The following is a 6,957-nucleotide window of genomic DNA, read 5'->3' as shown; positions in this document are numbered from 1 at the left end:
GTTGCTCTCAATTAAAAACATCTTTCATTTCATCTAAAAAAGTGTCCATTTGCCCAAGATAAAGTTTTTTTTATTAAATGCATAATCTAACTCCATATATATATATCATCAACTTAAAATATTACACTTGATTATTTTTTGAAATATTTCATTATGACTTTCTAAGTATATAAAATAACACATACTTATTTCCTTTTACACACTCCTTCTTACAAGTTACAATATTTTTTTTTGGGTGTATGTGTGTGTTTTTCTATTTAATATGTAATTATAAATTATCTACGCAATAAAAAAAAAGTTGTCAATTCAATGAGTGCACTCTAAAGTTCTCATTTTTTTTGAGATTATATTTAATAGGTATTTCAAATAATGTTACTAATAACATTTTATTTTAAGAGCCTTGTCAAAATTGCAACTTATTTGAAATTAGAAATTGACAACTAATACCACTATAAAAAGTTATTCTTAAATCACAAATAATACTCACAACAATATTAATTTTATTTTTGAAATTAAAATTATGAGTTAACTAAAGTTATAATCTTGACCATATTAAATACCATCACAAATGAAATAAATTAAAATCAACTTTTAATTAAAAAGTGATATTAAATACCATCACAAACAAAATAAATTAAATCAACTAAAAGTGATATTACATTAAATACCATCACAAATAAAATAAATTTAAATCAACTTTTAATGAAAAAATGATATTACTTTAAGACTAGAGAGGGATCAAATATCATTATATGCAAAATTCTTTTTAGAATGCAAAACTTGAAAAATATGATTTATTCACTTTTAATTATTGATAAATCTTTGATTAAGATAGATTTATAGTGCTTTTTTGTCTAGCATTTGTAATTTTTCATTGTTTAAATTGTATTTTTTTAATAATTTATTATTATTAATATTTTATATTAAAATTGGAATGAGTTACACATTTCTTCTTAAGAAGTAACTAAATTATTTTACCTTTAATTACTTTTTCCTTTTTAGGATTGAAACATTTTTATTAAAGTGAACATTAACACACATGCGACACACATTATATATATATTTCACAAATGTTTTACGGACATTCTATATTGAAATATTTATAAGGGAAATAAAACTTTTATTTAAACTTTAATTATTTTATATAAAATTAGGTTATAAACATATAAATATTTTTATTTATTAGTTGAAGTGAAAGTGAAATATAAACAAACCAAGAGAATACAATCAGAATGTCATTACTAAACATTTAATTAAAACTAACCAAATATATATAATTATTTATGAAAGTTTTTTTCATTTAAAATATCCTCATCATACTAGATTGTAGAATGAGCCTCTCCGCTCAATAAATATAATCTATCTTAATAAGTAAGCAATTCAAATATATTTTTAAGTGGGAGGTACTAATTCAAGGTGATCAATTTAATTTAAGGTCATCAATTTATTTAAAGAAAAATTTCAAAGCATATGAAATAGTCTTATATTTATTTTGATTGGAAATAATAAAAAAAAAGTCATTTTTTCTCTTAAGAAAAAAATTTGAAAATTAATTAAAAATATCATCTACTAATATGATATATACCTTTTAAGTTTCATAAATAAACCTACACATCAAAGTTTATTTGATCTTTGTACATATAAAAATATAATAAGTCAAATAATAATGGTTCAATATTATGTTTTAGATTGTATTTCAATATGGATAAAAGTCATGACTTTGTACATAATTTAAGGGGTTAGTTTAATTAGAGGTGGTTAATATTATTAAAGATGTCATTAGCTTAATTTTAATAGATAAACAATTCAAATATTTTGGAAGTAATAACTAATTTAAGCTTATAAGTTTATTAAAAAGGCCATCCACTAATGTAATATATATTTTTAAGTTTCTTAAATAAATTTCCATAACAAAATTTATTTAATTTTAGTGTCTATAATATTTTTCCCTCCAACCTAAAGTTATCTTGTCTTCCTTATCAAAAACCTTATAAATATACAACTTATCATTTTAATTTATTCACTTTAATATATTAAAAAAAAAAAAAAAAAAAAATTCCATAGAGAAGAAACTTGTCCATTATGAATATTTAACTTATTTTCAATGCTTAACTCAAACCCTTTGAAATATGATTTAGAATTACTGTCACTGCTTAACTCAAGAGCTTTGAAATATGATTTAGAAAAACAAATAGTTACTAGCTTTTGAAAAAAAAATTAGTAATTTTATATACTAAAAAGAACAGATATTTTCACTTAAATGAATGAATCAATATACTCATTTTAATTATATTTATAAATTTTAATTTTTAATAATATATTTTAAACAAATATATATATATATATATAAAATAATAAACATATATAAATATAAAAGTAAAAAAAAATAACGGAATAAATATTAATTTTTATGTTTACAAATTTCATTTTAGCCCTATAAGAAAAGGAATGTTACAATTATTTATTTTTATATATATATAGTAAGTTTTTATTTTTTTTCGGGGTAATTAATGATTGTTCTGTTTAAAAATGTCTTTTCACTCGTCAAAATTTTGATTATTGTATCAGTTTTAATTAATTTTCTAATAGAAAAACACTATGACAAAGTTTTGCTGCAGTAAATTTTAAATTTCATTTATTTTAAATAAAAATAAAATCTCTTGCCAGAAAATAACTAACTTACTTCTCCTTGATGTACTCTGTTTAAGTTTTTAATACATATGGAATCCAAGAGTCAATTGAATGAAGTAGCACTTCTTGTACAAATTTAGCAGATAACAAAATGTACAGCTAGACTACGCGAAGGTCTTTGGCCTTCTCCACAAGAAGCAACACAAAACTGTAAAAAGGAAAAACAAAGGAACGGTGGTTGACCACCTATCTGTTCACATAAGTATAATACCCAATACATTCAAATACCCATACAACAATTCTAAGACTCGATATGGTCGAATCGATATCAGAGACCCTAGGACCTATCCTGTTTGCTTAAATAGAAAGAACACAAATGGAAAATATCTGATCCCTGTGAAGATTTCCTCCAAGACCAAACCCGGGCGGTTTGGCATAGTCCTCGGACTGGCATAGAGACCCGGAATCCTGTCAAAAGGATTTCCCAAGATTCAACCAAAATTGAAGCGAGCCAAACCTAGGAACAACAGTGATGTAGCTAAACAATAGAAGAAAAACAGGTCTATGAATCATTCCTTAAACTAGCCTTAAACCTCATATTTAATAAAGTCTACGTCTCATACCCGGAACATGTTGAAGGAGCATTCAGAAGGAGCGATGGCCGGGAGGAATCCACCAGGGTCGAAGCCTGCGAACCCTAAACAAAGCAATGTAACAGCAGTCGGAACCCACAAATTATGATGATCAACGAAATTAAAGAATGTATTCAAGAATTTGAGAAGCCTTTACTTACCCAGGTAGCTGTCAAGTTCCTCCAGCTCGTCAAGGAGCCTTCCGGGCAAACCCTATTTCGCCATGATAGAGTCTGAATACATATGGAGACAGTAAGACTCAAAAACAACCGAACAATCTTCTACAGACATTCTAAACTCAACAAAACCAATGGACAGTACGGAACTCACAATGGAACCCTCGGCCAACAGACGGAGCCGAAATCCCTCTCTGCAAGAATGGTAGCAAAACCCTCCACAGCAGTAAGGCCGAAAGACAAACCCCACTCTGCTCCAGACACCAGCTTAATGTTACTTGCCTCATCCCACACCGTCGAATGACCAGGGGTAAAGGGAACCATCGATGAGGCACGGTCATCCACGCGGTAGGAGGCCAGCTGTGGCCCAGGTCGAAGACCCACGAAGGAGCGGCCTCGCATTAGGCAGCTCTTATTTTAGACTTTATAGCAATATTAATGGGTTCTGACATGGGGGTCGATATAACACTATACAACACGCTGCTATTTTTTTTTCTCTTTTATCATCCTGTATCGTGTGGGGTGTTGAATCGTGTTATATCGACCCTATGTCAGACCGCATTAATATGACTATAAAATCTGAAATAGGAGTCGCCCTCACATTCCTAAGTAGGGACCAGAATCATTTAATTCTTACCCTATGGGTATCTGTACCAATGATAATATGAAATACTCTAACATTTATCAATGTTAATAAAGATAATCAAGGGTTTACAGTAGGGTTTATCCATTTCCAACAGGACGTAGGTTATGACCATATAATAACCACGTATGGATGAGTATGATTAAAATCCCTAACTTTAAGCAAATAGAAACAACAGAGATATGATTTAAATCCCTGACTAATATGGAAATGTAATTTGTATTCCTTCCATGTCGTAAGTGGACTTTGGTTAAAAATATATATTTTATGTATATGTAATCATTAGTTTACTATGGATGTGTGACACCCTATGTTCCATCAAAATAAGGTGTTCGCAAGTGTTTCACTGATGAGTGAGTGATTGAATTGATTGATTGGATTTGATATTTTCTTAGTTCAGTTAGTTGATCTTATCTTAGTTGAGGCCATATTTTCACGGACGGATGGCTGGAATTTGGGTAAATTGTTTTTAACAAATTTTGTGGAAGGAGTGTTTATGTTTTTGAAGATGGAAATAGATTCAACACTATTCCCACAGATGGCCTGTCGAATTTGGGCAAATCATTTGTAACAAATCTTGCAGAAGGAATGTATAAATCATGTTTTTGAAGGTGGAAATAGATTTGGCACCATCAAAAACCTCTGGGACACCCAAAATATTGAAGTTTAACAACTATAACCTCGATTTACAAAAATCCCTTCTAGAATTTATCAAAATGTGACCAGAATTTTCGAGATTTTCAGGGCAAAAAAGCACTTTGGTTAGACTACGGCGAAATGATATTGTTTTATGGGCTTGACACATCATAAGCGATTCGCTATTTAACCAAAAAAAGGCATTTTAATATATTTGGTCGTTATCTTCGTAATTTAATATATTTCGTTGTGGATTCCTATGTTATGTGGAACGAAAAAATACTTTCATACAAAAAAGTTTATCTCACAGCAGTGTTTTACGCCAATAGGCGTCTTGCGCTGCGGGCTTCGGGTGGGCAAACCTTGTTCACCAGAGCCAATCACAAGCATCGGTTTTCGTCTTCCTCCGCTCAATTGTAATTTTCCAACTTGGACTCTGTGTGTTGTCAACGGGGAACCTGTGTGGTGGTGCATTGTGAATAGGAAAGGAAATTGTATGGACTCTGTGCACTGTGCATAGGCAGCGTGCTATCAATAGGAAGCTACATGGTGGTGGGCTCTGAACAACAAAGCAAGTTGCGTGGTGCATGGTGACAAGAATGGTGCTTTTGAAATATTGTTCATACCCTTGTTTCCCTCATAGTGCGGGTTGCTATTACACATTATTTTTATTTAAATCTTTAGAGCTGGATTGTGTTCTGTGTTGTAGCTCCTGCCTTGAAAATGTGTACATAGCATGATTTCATGGTTTTACATTCAAATCTAATACCCGCCTTCATGTCTATTGCATTGTCAAGATTGTACTGGAAATGATGTTTATTCTTTATCACATACTTTTATGGTAAGCATGGAAGTTTCTTATGGTAAAGGCATTTTTTATTTATTTTTTATCAGGAACAATTTCTCTAGGTATCAACTAAATACCATCGATGAGAAATTGTAAATTTGTATGAATAATCAATCTCTTAGGATTCTTGTAGTCTATTGAGGGCTTCAAGTATACCCATACATTGTTTTTATTTAAATCTTTGGTGCTGGACCGCATTCTGTGTTGTACCTCCCTCCTTCGTCTCCTCTAAAAGTCTCAGTAAATGCATTCTTCTTCATTTTGGTTGGAACCATACTCACGAGGTGTGCATGTAATATTGGAATGGGCAAGAATGATATATGCAAGGTGAACTGGAGAATTATGAGTTACAAACAATTCCCAAATATGTACCATTAAAAGGTGTTCTTGTTATCTATTTTTTCTCATACGTGTCTGAACTTGGCTAGTGCATTTAGCCTGCTTAAGTTTATTCCCTCCGCCCCCTTTTCTTTAAAATTACATAGTCATGTTGATGCTTGGTCATGGGTAACCCCCTAAGACAGTATCCTATTTTATATTCCTAAGGTCTAGAAGGATAGGGGCAAAAACAACAGCGATAAAGACAAGAACAGAGGCAAGGAAAGAATAGGTATGGCCATCTTTAGAAGGTATGGCTTTAGCATCTATTTTTTGTGCCTCATCGCATTTGTATTTAGAAACTGAAACCACTAAAATACAATCATGAAGGTGAAAATAATTTTTTGGACCTTATCAAACAAAATTGTAGCTATTCAAACATGTTTATGCATAGGAAATCAAGACATCAGAGGAATTTTGGATTCCTATTATGGGTGTGTTTATCAGTAACTTAGGTGGTTTACATTACTTTTTCCATGTGAGTAATACTTGTTAATGGTTATCTGAAAACTCTAAATGGAAAGGACCATGCAATATATGCTTCACACCTGAGTTTTCTCATTTAGAGGATCCTTAGTGACATATAGTTCACTTTTTATAGCTCGCTAAGGAAGTGCAGATGCCCTTGTAAGCCTTTGGGATATTTCTGAGATGTCATGTGTTCGAACCTTTACCAAACTCCAGCGGTCAGTGTTGACAATCAACTTCAATCATGATGGGAAATACATAGCTTCTGCCAGTGAGGCTCTTTTTATTGATATTGTTGATGTTCAGACTGGACGGACTGTACATCAAATATCTTGTCGAGCAGTAATGAATAGTGTTGCGTGGAAAACAAAATACAATCTCTTGCCCTCTGTTGGAGTGATAAAAAAAAATTGTCGCCTGCACAGAGTGTTAGTGAGAATGTATATCTATATCCAGTCACAAAGAGCTTTTATTTTAGCAACCTGTTGAGCCATGATCTGTATATCCAGTCACAGAGTGCCAATGAGAATTTAAGAGTTAGAAAGT

The 6,957-nt window shown here is 31.2% G+C and overlaps 1 long non-coding RNA gene across 1 annotated transcript; it reads right to left on the bottom strand.

Annotated features, from left to right (window-relative positions):
* Positions 1-3,429: 3,429 nt before the first annotated feature.
* Positions 3,430-3,862, bottom strand: LOC149234887 (uncharacterized). Its single transcript, XR_016268235.1, has 2 exons — positions 3,594-3,862; positions 3,430-3,496 (listed from the first exon to the last, which is right to left on the bottom strand). It is a non-coding gene; the product is annotated as an uncharacterized LOC149234887 (long non-coding RNA).
* Between the last annotated feature and the right edge of the window lie 3,095 nt (positions 3,863-6,957).

This window comes from Pinus tabuliformis, chromosome 8 (assembly GCF_031772625.1).
Source record: "Pinus tabuliformis cultivar Carrire ecotype Pingquan chromosome 8, CPIR1, whole genome shotgun sequence".
Classification (NCBI taxonomy): Eukaryota; Viridiplantae; Streptophyta; class Pinopsida; order Pinales; family Pinaceae; genus Pinus; species Pinus tabuliformis.
Note: the sequence above shows the minus strand (reverse complement) of the source record. Positions and strands in the feature narration are given on the sequence as shown.